Genomic DNA, 25,511 nt, shown 5'->3' with positions numbered 1-25,511 from the left:
AAAATGCTGCAAAAAGGAGCAGAATAATTATTTTTTTATGTCCACTGGAATAGGATGAGAAGTAACAAAGTAGAAAAAAAGAAGGTAGTTTCATATTAAGAATGTTTAACCATTTTAGAAAAACTTTTTGAAATGTTAGGATAGTTCTAGATTTGTACTGAATTAATTCCAATTGGAAGGCTGTGATGTAACTGTCATCTTCATTTATCTTTCCAGCCATTTTGCTGAAATGCAGATATGAGCTCAGGAAGTTTTTCCTTCATCCCTCTCTCTCCCTTGGAGCTTTATCAGGTACTTGGCAGATGACAGCCTCTATCTATTATAACTGCAGTACGCAGGTGGAAATGAAGAAGAAAATGCACAATTATTGTTCAAATACTAGGCCAAGCACGAGCAAGGATGAAATTTGCTTTTCTTCATCAATTTTTGATGATGTCTATTGCCAGTTTGAAGTGCACTTGAAAAGGACGTCTTTTTTTCATTTGCAGCTCATTTCTGTGGGGCCTTCAAGCTTATACAGGGTAGGTATTCACTTGAAGAGCATCTGAGGAATCTGCAGCCATGATTGTAATTGCATGCTCACACCTGCAGGCTGTCTGGGTGGAAGCTGTTATCTGAGATGCGTTTCAGATGGCAGAATGGCTTCATTCAAAAGTCACTGGTCTTTTTGGAAATAGGCTTTATACTATCTGCAAGGTTGACATCTCTAGGCTGAGATAGCAAGAACACACTGTGGGGAACCTGAAAAAGGTAGCATTTGTTTTGTGAAGCATTTGCCAAAGTTTAACGCAGACACACACACACACAGAGAAAAGATATACATAGATATAAGTAAAATACAAATAATTGCAGTGAGTGCCTTGTAATGTATTCAAGGAGATCTACTTTGTCAGTTTGTGTTCTAAAATGTGCAAGGTAAATAAAAGGACTATAAGTAAATTTATTTGGGGGGGGGGGGCAGGGGGGTGTTCCTGCATTTTTCATGTTTCCATACAGTCAAAGGCTGCTGGATGTAGGTCTGGGAAATCGGCCTGTTTAAAATTTAATTCTTTGTTGCACGTCACTTTTTATACACTAGGATATGTAGACAGAACCTCAGGATGCACAGAGAGTCTGACTGGTCACAATGTGACAGCACTCAAACATACAAGGAATGAGGTAGCTTAGTGTTCTGTATAAAGTCATATAAGACAGCAGATGATGCTAGATGAGCTCTGTGAAGCAGTTTCAGGCTGGGTCTTCACCAGGTTTCCAGGAGTATCTGGACTTCTACTGGGTCACACACATTGACAGGAACTACCTCATTAGGGGCTGAATGTGTTTGGATAATTCATGAAGCCAACTTCAGGCTTTATAGAACCTCTGCTGGGATTTGCTCATGCCCTTTGCTGTAAACATGGAATCTGTCCCACATAGTTTGAGTGATCATGTCAATAGAATTAACAAAAGTGCTGATGTTGCCCTTTCTCTTATTGCAGTCCTCCCAGTGACCCTTCACTTTGTAGTGGCCCTAGTCCCTGTGCAATAAATACCCTTCCTCCAGTGTTACCACTTGCAAGTCTTGGTATTTCAGAAGCTGCTCATCTAGGATTGGATGTGATCCTCGCTCAAAAGAACAGGGATCTATCTGAGGGATCCTGATAGGTCTGTGCTAAAGCACAGAAGGAGATAAAAGTGCGGGCACTCTTAAGGAGGGCAACAAACAGGAGGAGCTGAATGCCATTGTGCAGCAGGAAAACTATGATATAGCTGCATGTTACAGAAACGTTGTGGGATGACTTGCACAACTGAAGTGCTACAATGAATAGCTATAAACCCTTAGAAGGGATAGGCAAGGAAGGAGAGGCAGTGGGATAGTCCTGTATGTAAGGGACTGTTTTGATTGTCCAGAGCTTAATGATGGTGACAATGGGGTTGAGTATTTATGGGTAAGAGTCAGGGGGAAGGCCAACAAGGCAGATATCAGGGTGGGAGTCAGTTATAGACCACCCTGCATCGCAGGATGCAGAGGTAGATGAAATATTTAAAAAGTAGCTGGGAGAGTCTCATAATCGTTAGCCCTTATTCTCATGGGGGACTTCAACTTACCAGATGTCTGCTGGAAATACAATACTGCTATAGTCTGAGTCCAACTCAGTCAGCCTCACACGGGGCATCAATTGCTGCAGCACAAGCAAACTAGCAGGCTGCAACAAGGCTTTTACTATCGGTCAGATCTACTGTCCGTGCTGTTTCTCCTTCCTCCAGAGGTCAGACCGCACTGCTCCTCCTCCATCTGACCATCTCTCCCACAGTCCTTAGGACTATTTAACTACTTAGTGGGAATGAGCTGCAGCTCAGTACAGCAGAGAAGAGGTTTCTCAAGTGTGTGGAAAGTAACTTCCTGGCACAGCTGGTGAGCGAACCAGCTAGGCAAGGTGCCCTGCTGGACCCGTTGTTTGTAAACAGAGAAGGGCTAGTTGGTGATGTGATGGTTGGAGGCTGTCTTGGGCATAACATTCACAAAATGGTAAATTTTCAATTCTCAGAGAAGTAAGGAGGGTGGCTAGCAGAACAGCCACCTTGGACTTCCAGAGGGCAGACTTTGGCCTCGTTGGCAGAGTCCCTTGGGACACAGTCCTGAAGGGTGAAAAAGTCCAGGAAGGCTAGACATTCTCCAAGAAGGAAGTGTTAAAGGTTTAGGAGCAAACCATCCCCATGTGCTGAAAGATGAGCCAGTGGGCCTGGCTGAACAAAGAGCTTTGGCTGGAACTCAGGAAAAAAAGGAGAGTCTATGACCTTTGGAAGAAGGGGCAGGCAACTCAGGAGGACTACAAGGGTGTCACGAGGTTATGCAGCAAGAAGACTAGAAGGGCCAAAGCCCAACTAGAACTTAATGTGGCTACTGCCATAAAAGACAATAAAAAATATTTCTGTAAATACATTAGCAACAAAAGGAGGGGTGTCCTTTATTGGGCATGGGGGGAAACATAGTGAGGAAGGATGAGGAAAAGACCGAGGTATGTAATGCCTTCTTTGCCTCAGTCTTTAATGGTAAGACCAGTTGTTGTCTGGGTACCCAGCCCCCTGAGCTGGAAGAGGGATGGTGAGCAGAATGAAGCCCCCATAATACAAGGGGAAATGGTCAGCAACCTGCTACACCACTTAGACACATAGAAGCCTATGGGGCTGGATGGGATCTGCTCAAGAGTACTGAGGGAGTTGGTGGAGGTGCTCACCAAGCCACTTTACATCATTTATCAGCAGTCCTGGCTAACTGGGGAGGTCCCAGTTGACTGGAAGTTAGGAAATGTTACACCCATCTACAAGAAGGGCCGGAAAGAGGATCTAGGGAACTATAGGCCTATCAGTCCAACCTTGCTGCCAGGGAAGGTTATGGAGCAGGTCATCCTGAGTGCCATAACATGGCACATACAGGAGAACCAGGAGATCAGGCCCAGCCAGCATGGGTTTATGAAAGACAGGTCCTGCTTGACTAACCTGATCTCCTTCTATGACAAGGTGACCCACTTAGCGGATGAAGGAAAGGCTGTGGATGTTGTCTACCTAGACTTTAGTAAAGCTTTTGACACCATTTCCCAGAGCATTCTCTTGGAGAAACTGGCTGCTCATGGCTTGGATGAGTATACTGTTCACTGAATAAAAAAACAGGTTGGATGGCTAAGCCCAAAGAGTGGTGGTGAATGCAGTTAAATCCAGTTGGCAGCCAGTCACAAGTGGTGTTCCCCAGGGCTCAGTATTGTGGCTAGTTCTGTTTAATAGCTTTATCAATGATCTGGATGAGGTGATTGAGTGCACCCTCGGTAAGCTTGCAGACTACACCAAGTTGGTGGAAGTGTTGATCTGCTTGAGGGAAAGAAGGCTCTACAGAGGGATCTGGACAGGCTGGATCAATGGGCCAAGGTCAATTGTATGCAGTTCAGCAATGCTAAGTGCTGGGTCCTGCACTTGGGTCACAACCCTATGCAATGCTACAGGCTAGGGGAAGAGGGGTGGAAAAGGACCTGGAGGTGTTAGTTGACAGCCAGATGAATATAAGCCAGCACTGTGCTCAGATGGCCAAGAAGGCCAGTAGCATCCTGGCTTGTACACAAAATATTGTGGGCAGCAGGACTAGGGAAATTATTGTCTCCCTGTACTTGGCACTTGCTGGGTCGCACCTTGAATCCTGTGTTCAGTTTTGGGCCCCTCACTACAAGAAAGACATTCAGGTGCTGGAGCGTGTCCAGAGAAGGGCAACAAAGCTGGTGAAGGGTCTAGAGAATAAATCCTATGAGGAGCAGCTGAGGGAACTGGGGTTGTTTAGCCTGGACAAAAGGAGACTCAGGAGACCTTACCACTCTCTACAACTACCTGAAAGGAGGTTGTAGCAAGGCGGGTGTTGGTCTCTTTTCCCAAGTAACAAGCAATAGACAAGAGAAAATGGACTCAAGTTGCACTGTGGGAGGTTTAGATTGCATATTAGGAAAAATTTCTTCACTAAAAGGATTGTCAAGCATTGGAACAGGCTGCCCAGGGAAGGGATTGACTCACCATCCCTGCAAGTTTTTAGAGGATGTGCAGTGGTTGTGCTTAGGGACATGGTTTAGTGGTGGACTCTGCAGTGCTAGGTTAACAGTTGAAGTTGATCATCTTAAAGGTCTTTTCCAACCTAACCAATTCTATCATTCTGTGAAAAGTGTGGCCACCCTAAGGAGGTCTGTACCCTTTTCTGCATACACTTGTAAACAAGTTGTAACTGCAAACACTTGTACCACATGGTGCACCTGCGTTTAGAACAGGAAGGTGACATCAGGTCAAGATGATTTGAAGACAGGAGGAAGCTGTACACAAGTAAACAGACAAGCCTGTCCAGGTGCAGGGGAATGCTGGGTGGAGAGCAACAGGCAGCAGAATGGCTTATCTGAAACATATATGGATTCAATATAACGCTGTTTCCCACAGGGCTCTGGTGTGTGCAGTGCTGAACCACCGTCATGGTTTAACCCCATCCAGCAACTAAGTACTGCGCAGCCACTCAGTCATTCCCCCCTCACACTATGGGATGGGGACGAGAATCAAAAAAAGGTAAAACCTATGGGTTGAGATAAAAAACATTTTAATATAAAGTAAAATATAATAACAATAACATTAATAACTATAACAATAGCAATAGCAATAATAGTAATGAAAAGGAAAAATAAAAGAACAAAAAAATAAAACCCAAGAAAAAGAAGTTATGCACAGTACAACTGCTCACCACCTGCTGGCTGATACCCAGCCAGTCCCAGAGCAGCGACTGGCCCCTCCCAGCCAACTCCCCTCAGTGTATATACCAAGCATGATGTTCTGTGATACGGGGTAGCTCTTTGGGTAGTTCAGGTCAGCTGTCCTGGCTCTGCTTCCTCCCAGCTTCTTTGTGCACCTGCTCACTGGCAGAGCATGAAAAACTGTAAAGTCCTTGACTTAGAGTAAGCACTGCTTAGCAACAACTAAAAATTCAGTGTGTTATCAGCATTATTCCCATACTCAATCCAAAACACAGCACTGTACCAGCTACTAGGAAGGAAATTAACTCTGTCCCAACTGAAACCAGGACAAACAGGTTGATGACTCAGTGCCAGCTGCTTAGATATATTTGTCAGTGCTGCTGTGAGAAGCAAGAAACCAGCAGGAAGGTTACACAGGTCTTTTCTGTGTTGGTCTTCAGATGTAATGAGGTCATTCTTTCTCCTTTGATATAATCTGGCAACGGGTATAACAGCCATTTCCTGAAACTATGAGACCTATTCACTCATTAGTTTTTCTTCGGTTTTCTTTACAAAGAACAAGCGAGTTCTAAGGTGAATAAATGCTCCTAAGGCTATTGTACTTTCATTTTGGCTCACTGGTCTGTTTTTAAATGTCTTCTAATTATTTCCTTTGTTAGCCATATTAATTTAAGAGGAGTCCATTGCTGTTAGATCCTGGGCATCATTACTACCACTGCCTTCCAGAAATGGGTTTGTTTTTTGGTTTGGTTTGTTTTTCCCCCCCCCCGTCATGTACATTCAACAATTTCAATGTATCTTCTTCTTCTCCCCACGCCCGCCCCCCCCCCCCCCCCCCCCCCCCCGAAAAGAAAATCAAATAATTCTTGCAAAGCACCTCTTAGGAAGGAGATAGACAAATCACATTATAATATCAAAAGAAGGCTGCTGGCTTGCCCCCAGAAAACATTTCTTAAAAAAGTTACTTGGAGAAGACTGAGGGGATCATATTAATGTATACTAATGTCTTAAGGGCGAGTGTCCGAGAGGATGGGACTAAGCTCTGCTCAGTAGTGCCAAGCAACAGGACAAGCGGCAGTGGGCAGCAACTGCAACACAGGAAGTTCCATCTCAATATGAGGAAAAACTTCTTCACTTTGAGGGTGATAGAGCACTGGAACAGGCTGCCAGAGACATTATAGAGTCCTCTTCTCTGGAGACATTTAAAACCCACCTGGATGTGATTCTATGCAAATTGCTCTAGGTGACTGCTTTAGCAGGATGTTGGACTAGGTGACCTCCAGAGGTCCCTCCCAACCCTGACTAGTCTGTGATTCGCTGATTCTGTATCTTGGATTCAGGTTTACATACAGATAGAGTCACTGTATTTCTAGGTTCATAAACAGATTTTGCCTCCTAAGCACTTAAACTTTTTGTTGTCTACAGTACAGCAATCTCAAAACTAAAAATACCTTGTCTGTGTTTGTGTTTTTAATATCAGAAGGCAAATGTAATATCCAGTGGTCAACTGGTAGGATACGCCAGTATTAACATGGAACAATTTTTCTTTGCATTCCAGTTCCCCTCTTCTCTGGCTCTTGATATTGGATATGTTATAAAAGTGAGCTGTTCATACTTAAGGATCTTACGTTGGGTTTCAAGTCAATCAGTTCCCACCAGATAGCATGCTTATGTAGGAGACTGCTAAGGAAAACTCATTTGCTTCAGTAAAAAGACTAGATTCCTTTCCTGCACTTTTCATTTTAATGTTTGATAAAAAAAAGGACATTAAAGTACTTTAAAAGGGGGAAAGATTATGTGATTGTCCTGCACCATTTCACCTCAGACACAGTTCCATTTCAGAATAAGAGTTTTCCTGCATTAGTTATGCATTGTAATCATTGATCTGTGGAGGAAATGAGTTACACATTTGTTGTAACATTCCTCAGCTGTCTATACTGTTCAAATCAATAGCATTGCATAATTATGTATGACATCATAAAACAGGCCCACTCATGCAATAATTATTACTACATGAATGTGAGACACTTACTGAGGGTCCACTTAGGAACACACAAGTGTGCTTATGGGTGAATATATATATATGGTAGCATAATGGTCATAAATATTGCTAAGACTTGCTTGGTTCAGGTACTTCAAACATACATGTTTTCATAGGTATATTAACCTGACTTTATTGTATGCAGTTAAGGTGAGCACAATAGTACATAGGCTAAGTTAATTGACTGACTAAGCTTGGTAGATGACAAAGTAAGTATTTTTGAGAAGTCACTAATGATAGCCTCATTCCAAGTACTTATTTCTACCTTGCCATGCTGCTGTGCAGGCATGCAGCTGAGGAAGGGATTTGAATATATAACCCTTTGCTTATATATGCAATAATATAATGCAGGAGGGTATGTAGTGTGCAAAGTTACATTAACTTTCTTGCCTCTAAAGAGAGGAAGTTAGAGGAACGTGCTGTTAAAACTAATCTATAATGACCAGTGGGATTTCACAACAGAGATGATGTTGCAAAGGCATCCTGAATGGTAAATGCGTATCTTTACTTACTTAGCCACATATTTCTACTTCAGTTATCAAATATGCAGAAGCAGAATTGCAGGGACATTGGCAAGTAAATCCTTCTCATGTGCATTCTATTTTCAGCTGTAGTTTAGCCTTGCTGTAGGACAAAAATCATTATTTCACACCTCATCATTTGGTGATGTAGTTTCCATGCAGTCGTTTCCGTCCCCACCATCACTCAGTCTTTATATGAGATAAGAGGAAGAATAAACATTTTCCTGTAAAGACTCCACCAGAGTTTGTTGTTGGCAGACATAGTCACAGAAGTAATTTCAATGGGCTCACTGATGATGTCATTGGACAGTACTCTTGGTTCTTAACTATCCTGACCCTGTCTGACTGACTGCTTCCTGTATGGCTCTGACTTCCTTTTTTCATCAACATTGCACCACTTCACAGCCTCTCATTCTCTTTGTGTTTCCTGCAACCAAACCCTTCTGATTTTCTGCCATATAAAGCAGAGAGACAAAGCCACACCCCAAAACTGAAAAACCAAGACAGAAATCATGGAACCAAAAAGATCACTGCTACTGTTCAGCTCTACCTTTGTCTTTTTTCTCCCTCACATTTGTCTTACTCTTTAGATTATAAACATTCCTTATGCTCTATAGTAAAAGCGTTAGTGCACTGTAAAAACTTAAATATTGTCAACAATTTCTTGTGAAAGCTAATGTGAAACATGCCAATAGTAATGTGGAATATTTAATATCTTGGTCTTTCTAATAGCTTCCAACTACATTGACTTATTAGTATTTCTTATACAAAACTACTGTTACAACCCTAAAATTCTACATCTTACTTCTTTTTTAACTATAGAAGCACCAAAATCAGGTTTGGAATTGTTTCATCATACTCAAATTATTCAATGATTAATTTTTTTAAAAAAAGTGGCATTTCAAAACATGCATATTATAAACAATTGCAGGTAACTCAGAGTAGAATAAAGCCATTATGTCAACTTTTAAAATTATGTGCAATAGACATTTAAAATATGGGTTATCAACATAATCACACAGCAATTAATTACACTGTAGTTTCTGTCCAGTTGATAGCTAGTTACAGTAAGGTCATGCTTTTTAATAATTAATTGATGTCGATACAAATATGAAGTAACTATACAGGTATCCCAGTTATTCCCATTCTGTGCAACACACGTGTATATTCTACATCTGAATTCCCCATACATGTATAGACAGACACACAGTATGTATATATCTGTGTATACGTATTGCAGATAAATATGTGTTCACATGAACCATTGTTTTCCACTACAATTATTCCCAGCCATGTTCTTTGTGGTTAAATGAATTAGTGGTAATTGTAGGATAAAAAATTACTGTTAGTAACAATGCTATAATTTCACTGTAATTACAGTAATTGTACTATGAATTTTAACCCAATATTGAGCCTCTGCTCTTTCAAAACAGAACTTGTAAGTGCAACCATTGGATGAAAAAGCTTGAAACTTGTGTCACCTTCTGAAATTTTCCTCTTTCTCTCCCACACTAGTGCCTTTCTTGTCTTTTTTAACAATTAAAAAGAAGAATCTGTTTGGCAACTAAAAAACTCATATATGAAATATGCTTTGCAGGAAAAAAATTACAGAAAATTAGCCTTTTCCTTCATTTGCAGACTTGAGAATTATTAAATTCTAACTCTATTTTTTATTAAGAGATTTACAATAAATCCAACACTTCTAACACATCTTTACAAGATACTATAATAGGATGGGTTTTGCCTTTGGATCTTATTTTTAATCAATATAATTCTAGTATTTATTATTTCCCTCTGTCTCTTTAGTGAAGATGCATGCAAGTAACATTCCATCTTGAAACTGAAACTGAAAGAGAAACTAAGGAAGATCTCCACACTGATGCTTGGCCTCAAAACTGGGCCTAGCACCTTTGCACTTCCAAAAAATGCAATTAAATCATTAATTATTATAAACAGGGAGGATTGTTGCTTTTCACATGAAAGGCAGGCAGTTACTTCTGTTACTGGTCCTCAAGAAATGACCCATTAATTTTGCAGCCTCCTAAAGTACAGTAACGCAGCCTAGGATGCTCAGGGACTAGAGCATCATTGGTAACTGTCTTAGCACACACCATGCCAGCTGCAGTTGAAACCCCCAGTGTCTGACAGTTTTCTTCAAGCATAGGCTTCTCAGCTTCTAAAGACCAGCTGCAATAAACCCCATGGTTCAAAGGAGAAGATTGTGACATATTTTGTTCTATGCCAAGTTCCTGTTGATAGTCACATCACTATGGCTGCAGCCAGGGAATGTGCTTTTGGGAAGCACACTGAGAGACGTGTGCCATGGACACAGCCCGTCATTACAGGCTCTTTTCCACTCCTCATTCACCGCATGCCATGCAGAGCTAATAAGCATGATCCAGAGGGCCAGAGTGAGAGGAGGCAGCAGCACTGCGCTGCACATGAGCTATGGGTGGTGTAAAATGAGGCAAGAAGCTGTTGAGTAACCCTGAAGCTTCCTGAATCAGGGATCCATAGCCTGTTTATTCCTAATACGTTTTGTTGTTAGTGCAAATGTCAGATAACAGTGTAATGATCTACAGGCCTGCTTTCTCACTACCCTGAAGTTTATGATGTAATTTACAAAATTAGGATTATGTATTAACAAATCAGCATATCAATACACATGGTAAAATGTGGGGCAGAGGAAACCCACACCTTCATATATAGTTCTTTAGCTCTGTTAAATAATAAAAGAGGGCACATACAAAAGTTGGATATATTTGAATTAAAATAAGGTGCTCGCAATAGCACAGTTGACTATAAAAATGTTAGTGTTCAGTGCTTGATATTAAATGTGTTTTCAGTTTAAACTCAAGGTAAGTAGTGTAAAGCAAGATCTCATTACAGATGGAGTTATTTTTTCCTATATATCTTATAAAGAATAGCACACACTTTTCTAATGTAATAGACCAGGATTTGACCAACTGGTGCTGGTGGTAGTGATAAACAGGGAGACAGAAAGCCAGGGAAGTTTATCACATCAACTAGAAACCAGGAATAAAATGCTACACTTCAGAAATGCTATAAAGTGTGTTCATTAATTACAAAAAGAACTTAACAGACAGTGATCTGTACTGTACAGTAAAATTCTGATGTCTGAAGAGTCTGGGATCATTTGTGCTTTTCAGCAGCAAAGGAATTGGGGGGGTGGGGGGGTGGGGAGGAGGGGGCACTAAATCTGGGACTTCACAAATTTGCTTTTAGCACCATGGCAGTGAGTCTGCCTAGATACTTGCTTCTAGCACGGTTCCTCATTAGCTGCTCCTTAACATACTCACTTCACAGTTAGGAGGAAAGTTTATGCTAAAATGGTAATTCTAAAATGCTAAAGACCTGTAGAATAAGTCTAGTACCTGGTATTCAAATTGTCATGTAGGGATTTTAACAAAACAATTAGAAAAATCTTTCCCATTGCAGTTTGATAGTAATGGAAAAAGCTCAGAATTCGTTTCTGTTATGGATGCAAGAGACACAAATTTAATGTCCGGTACAGAATGAAACTCAGGAAGATCAGAAGTGGATACATTTTTTTTTTTAGATAACTTAGACTATATAATCATAGAATGATTTGAGTTGGAAGGAACCTTTGCAAGTCATCTGTTCCAACCGCCCTGGCAAGGAGCAGGAGACATCTTTCACTAGATCAGGTTGCTCAGAGCCCCATACAACCTGACTTGGAATGTTTCCAGGGAAGGGGCATCTACCACCTCTCTGGGCCACCTGTTCCAGTGTTTCACCACCCTCATTGTAAAAAATGTCTTCCTTAAATCTACTCTGAATTTACCCTCTTACTTTACAACCATTACCCCTTGTCCTATCACAAAAGGCCCTGCTAAAACTTTGTCCCCATCTTTCTTATAAGCCCCCTTTAGGTACTGAAAGGCTGCAATAAGGTCTCTCCAGAGCCTTCCCTTCTCCAGGCTGAACAATCCCAACTCTCTTGGCCTTTCTTCACAGGAGAAGCGTTCCATCTCTCTCATTATTTTTGTGGCCGTCCTCTGGACCCACTCCAGCAGGTAGTACTGAGGACTGGAGCTGGATGCAGTACTTCAGGTGGGGTCTCACTGGAGCAGAGCAGAAGGGCAGAGTTAATCCCTTAACCCACTGGTCACACTTCTGATGCAGCCCAGCATATGGTTGGTATTCTGGGCTGCGAGTGCACATTGCCCCCATTACGCACATCTTATGAACTTGTAGACCTGGTTTGGTTATGTAATGTAGAAACTACATACATTTAATAGTCCAGGTCTGACTGAAGCTGCAGTGGTGATAGGAAGGTGTCACACTGGAGCAATTTCTTTCACATCGGATGGAGCATGGGCTGCATCAGGCAGTTCTAATATGGAGACTACAACCCTGATAGGCTTCCTGACTGCTGTAATTTAGTACACCCACAGTGCATGTCTTCCAGTTTTCACAACATGCCCTTGACATGTTTTTTGAAAGGACAAATGGAAAGTCAGCACAAAATCTCAGTGCCACTATTTTTCTTAGCGTTTATAGCTGCTGTCACTTACCACTTTCTAAACAAAACATTCTCAACTTTTCATTTTTGTCCTAATCAATGTTTTTAGACATATCTGAACTCTGTAATGTGTAACTGTTTGAGATGGAAGTATCACAGCTGAAAACTATTTCACATGAGAGAATGTAATATTAGAGATACAGATAGACAGGCTAATAGTCTACTCTGGTTGGTGTAATTTTCCTTCTAATTTTGTATGTCTCCTCATATTTTTCCATTTTACTTTTTAATTGTTAATCCATATTCAGTGAAGATTTCCATGTCCATCATAACCACCAGATGTCTTTTCTTAGGAATCAGTCAATGCAGAAGCTATCATTAGGTCTCTGTATTACACCTTCTTATTCTTATTTGTTGTCTACATTACGAAAATTCCCCTCCTCCCTAGCTATTGTAACAAGCAGTCTTCAGTATGAAAGTGTATCAACTTTGTTAATATATATTAATTCTCATTATACACTGCAATGTTATGAGGTAGTAGAATTTTACTTGAGACTTAGATATTGTTCATGCTTAAGTAAAACAAATTAATGAATACCAGCTCATTGAAAGGACCAGAAGGACAGCCCAGCCCTGGGAATAAGAACTTTGCTTCTTGGAAGCTTAGAGCTGTCCATGAAGGACAAAAGATAACCCTGAACAGTCAAGATAATACCAGCATCCTAGCCCCTCTAACACATTTTTGAAACCCTCTCAGCATCATCTGGCATCATAGTTAAGACTGATGTCTGAATCAATAGACAAGCAGCCAGAATGCTCCAGAAACATGCTTTGTAAAGTTTTACTATGACTAGTAATTAGTAGTGTTGTGTTATGTGTAAGTCAAATCATGTTGTAGCTGAACACTTGGAGGGTACAAGAACCTTGTGTAAAACCATATTTGGGGTGCCCCAATTTGTCTGGGACACATCACATACTTGAATAAATATTTGTTCTTGTAATTGTATACTTTGTGTCCTAGCCTTTCTCCTCAGACAGCATGAGTCAGTTGCAAATTGTTGTTAACACCTAGCACAGAAAAACAAAGAAATGTGTCATTATACAGACATCTGGTTGTCTCCAGTAGCTTCTTCTGGACCTCTCTCACCTGTGACCTATTTTTGGGGGGTGAAAAGTCTAGATCTCAGCACATCTCCATAAACACACTTTATTTAGAGGAGGTGTGTTTCACCTACTGGCATTACTAATGCAACTGAAAAAAGAAAAGTACTTGCCCCGGTGACATGATTTTAGAAAGCAACTCCACTGCATGAAAGTGATATGCTTAACGAGTTCTTTCTGAACTTGGTCTCTGCCAAGAAAACCAAAATCGGGGCAGGGACATTCAGCAACGTCCGTTCACCACACACTCTGGCTTGCCCTGACTGTACTCCCCTGTAGGAACAAGAAAGGGAGCACTAACAGATTTGCAGGACAAGTGCCGCGTGGGGAACCTCCCCCAGGGACACTGTGGCCAGGCCCCGTGGCGCCAGGCCAGCTGTCCGACATGCCCAGCACAATCCTTCGGGCACCCGTTGTGCCTCTTCCTGCCCAGCCCGTCCTTCAGCTCTCTGGGCCCATTTCGGGCCTGTTTTCAAGGCGGGTCCCCACTTCCTCCCCTCCCCCACCACCGCTCCCTTCCCCTCCCCCACTCCAACGGCCGTGCTCCGAACTCTCTAGAGGCTCCTCGTGCCCGCAGCCCCCGTTGCTAAGCAACACGGCTTACCTCACGCGCGTTGCCACGGTGACAGCTCCCCACGCCCAGCCCCCGTCGGCGGCCCATCGCCGGGAGGCCCCGGGGGCCCTGCAAGGGTGCCTGGCGCGGCCCGCACCTCCGGGCCTGGCAGCCGGCCGCGGGGTAACCCTGGCCGCCCTCCCCTCGGCCTTCTCGCCAGAGGCGCCAAGCCCAGGCAGCACTCCCGGCGCAGCCCTGCACAGTTTCAGGGCCACCAGCTGCTCCGCAGCTCTGAAAAAATACATGAAAAAATGATGTTCACTAAAAGCAGAGACTGGGAATTCAGGCAGGCTGTGCAGCAACCCTTCACCAGCTTCACTGTGGTCATGGTTCAGCTAACAGGCAGACATACTTTGGTTTACTTCCATACATGCCTGATGCGAGAAAATATAGTGAAAAACCTAAAACTCTGCAGGCAGGAGTTGTATAGATAACAGGAACCATCAGCAGGCAGGCAGGATCTTCACTCTCTGCTGAGAGAAGTTCTGGGGCTCGGCCCACTCAACACTTCAAAAGGGACAGTTAGTACAGGTGTAGGTGAGCTTCACAAGAATGTAAATCAGTAGCCTTCTGACAAGGGCGTGCTAATTGCTAAAAGAAAAACCACTGAAGTGGTAAGACTCAAGGACACTAGGATAAAATAATTGTGGTAGTGGGAGATCACAACCTCCCACTCAAATGGCCCCCTCAAAGAGAGTGAATCCCCCGCTCGGGGAGCATGCGCAGTAAATTTAAAATTAACTGTACCTTTACATTGAAGCGAGAAAGCAACTAACCAATAATTAGTTACTATGTGTAGACTTTGGGCAGAACTAACCAACTTCACTGTTGTATTGTGAGTACAGCTAGGTGTGCAAGTTAGGTGGAGCGATCCCCCTTGCACCCAGCGTCGCAATAAACGTACCTGCTTTATCACTTATCCTGAGTTATACAGTTCAATTCCACACATCAATTTGGCACCCCAGATGGGACACCTCTCTGCCTGACTGCAAAGTTGGTTGACAGGGGGACGGCCTAGGCTAGGCATGCCCCAGGGATTCTCTGAGGAAGTCCCTTGCTCCTCCAGCTGCTGCAAGGGTAGATAAGGACCATTTACAAGCAAATAAGGTATGTGAATTTTAAATACCTGCAGGGGGGGCAGGGGAAGAACCTATAAGTCTTGTGGAGACGTCCCACTTGAAGGTGAGGAGTCATATCGCTGGCCAAGACCCTGTAAGACTTGAGGAGGTATCCCATGCGGGTTGAGGAAGCAATATTTCTCGTCCCTTGGTTTTGTTGGGCCCGACAGAATGAGGACCACGCGAGGTGAGGGAGCACCCAAGATCCTGTAAGTTGTGGGGGAATGGTAACTTGGGGACTCCTTGCTGGGATAGCTGGAGTACTGTGTGGGATAGCTATCATTCTATACATCTGTTACAAGTGTTCGGTACTATGTGTATTTTAACATCAGTGAAAATGCATCTTAATATCATAAATCCAACACCAAACTGAATAGTGAAAGCACTTTTGTGTGAGAGTGTGTGATAGTGTGGTTGAGACGTGCAATTAAGCACAAAGTGATTGTGGAGTTCTGATCCACGGTTCAGTTCTCCCGTGAGGGAAACAGACGGAGATGAATGAAGCAAGAGGTCATTGTTTAGTGTTACAGGTGTAATGTCTTTCTTGTTGTTTAATGTGTAGTGGGAAATCAAATGGAAATTTAAGACTTAAATACCAGACACAGGACATGGACTTAGGTGCTTAGGGTGTGGAGAGGTTTTATATTGCTGCTCCTGTGCTCAATATCTGTCATCACGCTCCCCTCCTTAACCCCGCAGGGATCAGATTGGTATTATAACTCTACTCTGTTGGTGAGAATCTGAATATGATAGGCCACCCCCTATAACAGCACAGGAAAGCTCCGAGGAGTCAAACTCTGATAGCGCCCCTGGAACGCCTGTGGTGTCCCATACTCAGGCCAGGAGAGAGTTAAAATCTGAACCTGAATCCATCTAGACACCCCTGATAGAAGTGGTTGGGCCGGATGGAGGTGCCATAATAATAAAGGTACCCTTTACCTCTTACCTCGTTGGATTTAGGGCTATAGAACAGACCCTGTAGTGGTGACAAAACATTTCCAGTACTCAATCAGACAACATAACCCTGATTGAAAAGATATTCAATTAGTGCTAGATCATGGAACTGAAACAAAAAAAACAATTAATATTGAAAAAGGCCAAGGAGCTGGCTGAGGACCAACTTAAAAGGTCAAGGGAAGATGTAAAAGATCATTTTCCCCTACAAGGCCCCCATTGGGACCTCAGTAGAGCTGTGCAAATGCAACTATTGGAACAATATCGAAATTGGGTAACAAAAGGAATACAGAGACCTATCCCCAAAACAATAAATTGGTCAACATTACATAGAATTAGATAGAGGCCAAACAAATCTCCATCAGAATTCCTGGAAAAACTTTGGAAAACAATGAGGCAACAAAATCCTTTAGATCCTGAATCAGAGACGGGAATTCAACAGTGTAGGACAAGGCCTCAAGGACAAGAGTCCAAGTACTGATAGCCTGATGAATAGAGACTTGTTAGAACTCACGGGGCACAAGCCCTGGGAGCAAAGGAACAAGCTAACTGCAGACCCCTGAGCCGTTACAGTTGAGGAGGCAACCAGACGGACAGAGAAACAAGTAGCCAGATAAGGGAACGGATGGCGCCGATATGTAATCAAGAAAGCCGCGTAGAAAGAAACTCCCTAACCTTGGAATAGAAATTATTGCTATGTCAAGATAAACTAATAAGTTCCTATTGTTCTAACGGTGTGCCTTAAATATCAACCAATCAGTGTTTTTTATGCTTAAGATTTAACCAATCAGTGTGTAATATGTAGAAGGTAGAAACGTATATAATTGTAAGAAAATCACTAATAAATGGACATTTGCTTGCATCAAGCTGCGTCCCGTCTCTTCATTCACCGCAAATTGGTCACCCCGACGTGATGCGTTTAAGGATCTAACGTGAAGGGCTCTCGAATCGCCTATCTGAGCGACTTGCAGCGAATCCCACAGAACTTTGAATGATCTGCTGAAAGGAAGCAGGAGCCAGCCTGAAATCCCTCCGGAGTTGAGAGGTGAGCTGTGGGAAATCCGTAATGGGGAATCAGGTTTCGTCCCCAGAAAGAGACGTATATGGACTCATGAAGGGTCTTCTAGTCAGATCAGGGAGTTCGTGCCTCAATCTCCTCAAATGGTGACCCCTATGGTGGTGTTCCGAAGCCTTGGAAGAATAAGGACGGAAAAAAGACAGCTCGTGGAAGAGGGCTGCGTTCCGGAGGAGACGGCTTGGCTGAACGATCGTCTTGCTGTCTGGACCAGGCGGACAACCTAAACCCCGAGGATAACACCTGTATTCATCGAGACAGGTAAGCAGCCAAGAAACTTTAGAGACTTTGAAAGAATGAAAGTGTGTACATACAGCAGCCAATTGTATGATGCTGCCGTGGAGGGGAACTCCGTGTCAGGAATGCATTTAGCATCTTGGTGGCAAATTCTGACTACTCTTTGCCAAGTGTGGACTAATTCTACTAACGGTGCTAAACCAGAGGAAGCTGTAAATTCCACCGACAGAGCGACTCTTCTCAAGACACCGTCAGAGATGGCGATTCTGTCCACACCTCCTCTGCCCCCAAAGCTTCTGTCACTGATTGCAGCAACCCTCACAACACAGGAGCAAGCACGGGAACAGGGCAACTCGGACAATGATTTTATTGACACTGATAAACCTTTTGATCCAGGTCCTATAGATCTGGAAAAGGAGCTAGACCTTTCCCCCACCCCCTCGTCTCTCCTGATGCATTGATTGTATTTTTGGGGAGGGTGAAAGGGAGTCGGAGGGATTGGTGACAGGAATGCAAGTTCAGTGACGGGTTTTGGGAGTCGCTATGGCATGTTCAGTATTTTGTCAGACAAATCAACCTCGAGTGGCAGCCTGTGCAATACGAGGCTGTTAAAGAGTTAAGCAAAGCCGTGCGGGAAGGGAGGATTCATAATAAATCTGCTATGTCCCTTCTTGAAGTGATGGCAGAGCCTTATACACTCACACTGCATGATTGGAAGTTATTGCTTTGTATGGTACTAACTGATACAGTATATGATGTGGTTATTTGATTTTTGTGAGCTATGTGTAGTGGCCTTGATTGAAAACCTTAATCGGGGAATTGCTGTTAACTATGAGCAGTTGGCTGGAGAAAATTAATTGTGCCGATTCTGTGACTCAGGCAAGGTATCCTAGGGACAACTGTTTGCAAATGAATGAGACGGCTATTAAGGCAGTCCAGATGCGGGAGTCTTGCCACAGTCTTGCAGGGTCCTAGAGAGTCACTAACTTTAATACTAACTTGATTGATTGGCTTCAGAATATTTTGCAACAAGTCGAACATAAGGAAGCTCAAGGGTTGCTTTTAAAACAACTAGCTGTGATAATGTCAATGAAAATTGTAAATGGGCAACTTTCACAATCGCAACCCCAACATGTGTCAAATGATTGTAAAGCAGAACTCACAGCAGACTAATTCTCAGGCTGAGTTCTGGAATGCAGCATAACAGATTTTTGCTTCTCTAGTCTCTTCTGTAAGAATAGTACATGCTTTTAACTTGCTTAGTAAATTAGGCTGCTAGCTTGCTAAACAAAGTAATACTACAAATACTATTTTTTTTCTGGCTTATTAACAGATGTTGATTCTGTCCATCATATGTTGCTACAGAACCGAGTTGCTATTGATTTTTATTATTAGCACAGGGACACAAGTGTGAAGGCTTTGATAGGATGTGTTACGTGAATCTGAGTGACCACTGTGAATTGATTTACAAAAGTATACAAAACTCAAAAGCCTTAAAACAAAGATCTGCAGCAGAGCCTGGGGCGGGATGCCTTTGGTCTCTTCTCACGGCTGGGAAACTTTGGGCCATGACTCAAAAGTATTACAGGATTTATTATAATTATCTTTAACCACCTTATTGATGTTTGCCTTATGTCTCCCATACTTTTTTTTTTATTTTTTCCTGTATTCAGTGTTTAGTTGATTGTAACATAAATCAGGTCATGGTCACCCAGCTACACACACCCTTTGCCTCCTTGCAATTAACAAGCAAAAAAGGGGAGGATAGAGAATGTCTGAAGAGAGAGATAGGAGAGGAAACTGGAGAATATTTGACCTAACAAGAGATGAGAGAACAGCTGGGTATTGTGAAGGAGACTAGGAAAGATAAACATGGTTATCTAGTGTTTAATAGGTGTCTGCATGCTTATAGAGATATATAGCTATGTAACTACATGAATGATTCCTGCCCTGAGCCTGGTGGAGCATACAGCTGTGGTTTGTGTCCAGGCTCAGAGATGTAAATAGGGGCTTCTTTGTTACGGTAAAAGTGTTTCTCTTTGCATAAAAAAAAGAGGGAATGAAGGGAATGACCCCAGAGGTATGTTCAGAGAAGGCATGCTATGTTTCGAACTTTTTGACTGAACCAGTTCTTGTTTGGTGTGCCCTTCCACCTATGTATAATGTTAATCCAAAAGAAGATGATATTGTTTACACTTTGAATGTTGATAATTGTCTTTCTGTAGATGCTAATGTAGTAGGAGGCTATGATGGGATCGTATTGCAGCAGTTCTTCTCTTATCCAGAGTAACAGCAGGGAAAGCATTAAAGAGTTAAATCACCTTGTTTGGTAGGCAGTTAAGAATGTGAGTCAAAATTGCCACTGCTTTTTGTTGTTGGTTCAAGGACATGGCTGTGAGGATTTGGATGGTATGTGCTGCGTGGATTTTAGGCGCCCCATTGCAGCAACATGTTATAAAAATCTGAGAAAATGTCAGCCTTTTTGGCATTCATTCACTCAATTGGCAGTATTGTTTGTTTGCTATTACCTTGGTTGCTGTCATGTTTGCAAGGGCCCTGCAGAACATGGCAAACCTGGTACTAGCTGTTCAAAAACAAAAAGGTGAAATTGTAAAATTGTACGGAACAGAGACAGTGGGTTATTTTTACACTGATAATATGTCTTAGTTGCTTTTTTAATTTGTTTTATTACTTATACCTTGTCTTTTACAATGCTTACAAAAATTAATAACTCGTTCGATTTCAGGGGTTCTTTTTGTGCAACAGGAAGGGGGAGATGTAGGACAAGGCCTCAAGGACAAGAGTCCAAGTACTGATAGCCTGATGAATAGAGACTTGTTAGAACTCACAGGGCACAAGCCCTGGGAGCAAAGGAACAAGCTAACTGCAGACCCCTGAGCCGTTACAGTTGAGGAGGCAACCAGACGGACAGAGAAACAAGTAGCCAGATAAGGGAACGGATGGCGCCGATATGTAATCAAGAAAGCCGCGTAGAAAGAAACTCCCTAACCTTGGAATAGAAATTATTGCTATGTCAAGATAAACTAATAAGTTCCTATTGTTCTAACGGTGTGCCTTAAATATCAACCAATCAGTGTTTTTTATGCTTAAGATTTAACCAATCAGTGTGTAATATGTAGAAGGTAGAAACGTATATAATTGTAAGAAAATCACTAATAAATGGACATTTGCTTGCATCAAGCTGCGTCCCGTCTCTTCATTCACCGCACAACAGTTAGTCTCGCTTTTTATATCCCAGTCAGCCAGATACACATTGAAAAACTACAGAAACAGAATGCCTGAGGGGCAAAACTTAGAAAAACTTCTCGACCAGGCTTAGAAGTTATTTAATAATAGAGAAGAAGAAGAAAAGAGGAAAGACTGTAAAGCTATGGAGGAGGACAAAAAAAGGAAGCAAAAGAGCCTTTATAACAGCTTTACAACAAGGGGGTCCTGAGAAGAAGGAAAAAAAAATAGCAACGACCCCAGAAGGTGGGGACTTTTGGAAACCCCGTTGGGGATGAATCAATGTACATGGTGCAAATGAACAGGACACTGGAAGAAGGATTGTCCTCAAAGGAGACAAGGAAGCAAGAAAATCATGAACACCCTGAGAACTCAGGCCCCTGTGACAGTAAACTGTGATGATTGATGGAAACCTGGGGAATCTACCCTAGGAGATCCACTGGTTATATTGAAAATAGTGAAACAACAACAAGGGGTAAAATTTTTAGTAGATAGCAGGGCGATGTTTTCAGTCTTAAATCAGGCTTTAACACCTATTAATAATGATTTTGTAACGGTAAAGGGAACTACTAGTCAAAGTGAAAAAACATATTTCCTCCACAATTAGGAATAAAATTTAAGGTAGAGAATAACCAATTAAATCTTTGTAACCACTGGGGTTATATGTGGTAAGTGTACGGTACCTTGTGTATGCTAACATATTGTCTGAGTGATTGAGGGCTGGCCCAGAAAGAGAGAGAGTGTGTGTGAAAGACACATTTTATTGCGAGACAAATATTTTGTGGTCCTTGCGAGGGAGTCTGTTGTTATTTGGAAATAATGGGAGGTAAACAGAGTAAAGGAATATTAAAGAAAAGCCCACTGAGATACATTTTACATCACTGGAAACAAATTGCCGGTTCCCCAGGAGGATGATCCAAAAGGGAAGATCTGATAAAATACTGTAATCAGTAGTGGCCTCTACTTGGAGATTGGAGAAAAATGGCCAGTAAATGGAACTTTGAATTATAATATGTTGTTACAGTTAATGTTGTTTCTAAGACAAGAAAGAAAATGGGATGAAGTAATGTATGCTGATATGTTTTTCACATTAAGACAACGTCCAGAGTGACAGAAAAAGTGTGGAATTAATTTCGCTGCAGTGGATCCTTTAGTTTTGACATTAGAAAAAGATAAAAAGAGCAGTAAAACATTGAAAAATGTTGCTCTTCCTGAAACATAGGGCAGAGGTGTCTAAAATTAACCCGTGAAAAAATAGAAGAAGATTTGGAAATGTTAACTGCACCTAGGTTGCAAGTTACAAATGAAAATAATAGTATATGGAATTAGAAACAGTAGGGGAACGGACCCGTACATCTACTCCTGTTTCTAAAAGAACCAGGAGTCAACAACCATCAATAGTGAAAGATCTTTCAAAATCAGCGATTCAAGCCCCTTTGTGGCAGGCGGCAGGGAATGATGGTCCAATGTTTATAAAAGTACCGTTTTCGATTATTGATTTGAGTAATTGGAAAATAGCAGCTGGAAATTATAGGGATGATCCAGAAAAGGTGGCAAGTGCATCTGAAATGATGATTAAAACACAAAACCCAGATTGGCAAGATATAGATGCAATACTGCAGGTATTATTTGACAGTACAGAAAGAGATACGATTTGAAGGGCAGTACTACATTTCGCTTTGACAGATCCCCGATGGAACACTAATGATCAAGATGATAGAGAATTGATAAGATGATATCAAAATTTGGTATTATTTGGAATACGTAATGCCACCCTGAAAGCTGTCAATTGGTTGAAATTATATGAAATAAAGCAAGATAAGAAAGAGTCCCCAACAAATTTCTTAAATCAATTAAAGGAAGCAACAAGAAAATATACCACTTAGGATGCTGAATCAGAAAAAGGAAAAGAGCAGTTGGCTACTCTGTTTATTGGGCAAGCATCAAATTATATTAGGTGGAAACTGCAAAAACTCCAAGGTATAGAGGCGAGAGATACTAGAAAAATGTTAGATATTGCATAGACAGTATATCGAAATAGGGATCAACAAAGGAAAAGACTAATGCCAAGTTGATAGCCTTAGAGAGCATTCAGAAGGAACAAGGGAATGATGCTTTCAGAGGAAACTTGCAAAGTAGAATGGGGGCTAGAGGATGAGGAAATGGAGTGTTTGATTGATATTGGAGCTACATATTTGGTTTTGAATACAAAAAGGCATAAATTGAGATCTAACATGATAAAAGTTATTGGTGCCATGGGGGAAGTGAAACAATGGCTTTTCTTTAAACCATTGAAATTTAAAATTAGAAAACAATGGATAACTCATGAATTTCTTACTTACCAGAAGCTCCAAATCCCATAGGCCAGGATTTATTGGAAAAACTAGAAGATCAAATAATGTTTAAAAATAGGAGTGAAACATGTTACGTAAGTTATAGATGCCCCTTCTATTTCCTACTACCAGGGGAGAATAGAGATAGTTTAGGAGTTAGGATATATGATGACTTTAATCAATATCGGCGGTCCGTTGACACTTCTGTAACAGGTGGTAGTGATCAAACTTGGGGCCAAGGGAAGTGGACCCCTCAACATAACACAACATTATGGACCTGCTACTTGGAACCCCACTGTGTGACTTAACAGTGCTCAAGAACCCATCTGTATTCTAAATCACATTATTCGATTGCAAACTGTCCTAGAGACCATTACTAACAAGACAACACATGCCCTTGACCTGTTGGTGGATCAGGCTGCACAAATGCAATCAGTAATATTGCAACATCTCATGGTTTTCGATTACCTGCTAACAGAAGAAGGATGTGGTTTTGGTAAACTAAATTATTCTAATTGCTGCTTAAAATTGACGATAGTGACAAAATTGTTAAACAGATTACTACAGGAATCCGAAAGCTGGCCCACGTCCCAATCCAAACCTGGAAAAGCCCAGATTTTGGTAAATGCAAAAGGTTATAAAAATTTTGTATAATCTATACACCATCTAATCGGTCAACGGTTATAGACATTATCTGGGATGCTTTAATTTTTATCTTAACTTTTCATACATCAATATAAGGTTTTAATATTATAGATAATTTTAGGTATTTTAGGTTGTTGTTTATAAGTATCAACAATTTGCGAGATAAGCCATAAGGTGGGAAAGAAGACAAGAAAGATTGATGCCTAGGCCGCATGTGCATTTTGTGGCGGGGTGGGGAAAGCTGTTTTCTTACTGCGCATGCAGACTCCATTTTCAGAATACAGGACCATAACGAGTGGTAACCATCGTCACTCTGCACACCAAAGGTCGAGATGATGGTTGATGCCTTTGAAGTCACTGTGGTAGTGCTCCTAATCCTGATGGTCATTGCAGCAATAATACTATTGTTTACAGCTTTTCTATATATTGATGATTGTAACTATTTTAAGGAAAAATGCTGGTTTTTCTGTCCTGCTTGCACTTGTGTTTGGGAATCCTCTCCCCTCCCCAAGTTATCCCCATGAATTCAGTTACTAGTTAATTGTTGTTAAAGCATTAATTGTGATTGTTGAAATAGTTAAGAGTTCTAGTCAATCGTTCTTATTTTTGTTGTATTGGGGGGGTATAGAAAGCCATTCTTCTGCTGCACAATCTTCAGGGCTTGAGGCACAGTGACCACCAGCTTTGCCCTCTGGTGATGGCACAGAACCAGATGGACTTACCTGCCAAGACCACATCGATGCCTGCAGCTGTGACTACCATCGCCAATCACTGGCTTACATTTGGACTGTTAATAGGACTTAGTCCACATTACATTTCTTGGGTTTCTTGTTCAGGAATTTCCCCCCCCCAACACCCAAAGTTTATACCTCATTCCCTCCTACCTCTGAACCCTTGGAAATGTGAAGTTTATAACATGTTGATATTGAAATACAATTGTTAATTGTTGTTAAATATTATAAAGATACTTAAGAATTTTCAATAATCGGTGCTAATTGTATAGCAAATGCTACGTGCATTTTCTCTTTTCCTTCTTTCTCTCTCTCTCTAACTCTTCTCCTTTCCTTCTTCTCTTTGTCTTCCTCTTTTCTTATCATTTATGCCACCACAGACCACTGTCCCGCAGACAGTAATTTGAGCCACAGGGTGATGTAAGAAGCTGTATCGGTTGTTTATCTCAACATTACTAGGATATTAAACCACAAACCAACACCACTGCCATAGCAGCGAAGCAATGGTCTAACCATCAGACTAGGGGTCTGCTGAGCCTGAATGCAGAGCTGGTTCCAAGAACTCTAACCTAACTCTTACGCATGTGCCCAGACCCCAAGTTTTGGAAGATCAGGCAGGGGGGTGGGGGCAGCGACCCTCGAAGACCACCCAAGACCCCAAGTGATGGTGGTGGACATGCGCAGCACCGCTGGGTGGTGGGTGTGGTTATGAAAACCAGCTTGTGGAATATGCAGAATGGTTCTTCCCCTGCAGCTCGTGGAATATGCAAAATGGTTCTGAAAAAGAATGAATATAGCTGCAGCAGTGATGTAATGTTAATCGGACTGTCAAGAAGCCACAACTCCGAAGTGGTAGCCATTACTGTGAACTCTTCTTTCTTTCTCTCTCTCCTTCTCTCCCCCTCTCCCCCCTCCCCACTTCTCCCTCTCTCTCCCTCTCTTCCCCTCTCTCCCTCTCCCTCGCTCCCTCTCTCTTTGCATTCGCAGATTTCTTATTGCTGTGTTAACAAAACCCAAAATATTATATCAAGTATCCCTAGATGATACTTCCTGTGGATTTTATGACCTCTAGAAAAAACT

The 25,511-nt window shown here is 41.9% G+C and overlaps 2 long non-coding RNA genes across 2 annotated transcripts in view; both read left to right on the top strand.

Annotated features, from left to right (window-relative positions):
- The window catches only part of LOC308066225, a 32,743-nt gene extending 16,142 nt beyond the window's left edge, over positions 1 to 16,601 (top strand). Inside the window, exon 4 of the long non-coding RNA XR_013929076.1 lies at positions 217 to 16,601. This is a non-coding gene — a long non-coding RNA (uncharacterized lncRNA). The remainder of the gene's footprint in view (positions 1 to 216) is intronic.
- A 2-nt stretch (positions 16,602 to 16,603) lies between these two features.
- Positions 16,604 to 20,673, top strand: LOC308066226. The gene is made up of 2 exons (XR_013929077.1): positions 16,604 to 17,500; positions 20,223 to 20,673. It is a non-coding gene; the product is annotated as an uncharacterized lncRNA (long non-coding RNA).
- The last annotated feature ends 4,838 nt before the right edge of the window (positions 20,674 to 25,511 follow it).

The sequence above is a fragment of the Falco punctatus genome, assembly GCF_963210335.1.
Source record: "Falco punctatus genome assembly, chromosome: 6".
NCBI lineage: Eukaryota > Metazoa > Chordata > Aves > Falconiformes > Falconidae > Falco > Falco punctatus.
The sequence above is the reverse complement of the archived record's forward strand: the minus strand, read 5'-3'. Positions and strand labels throughout refer to the sequence as shown.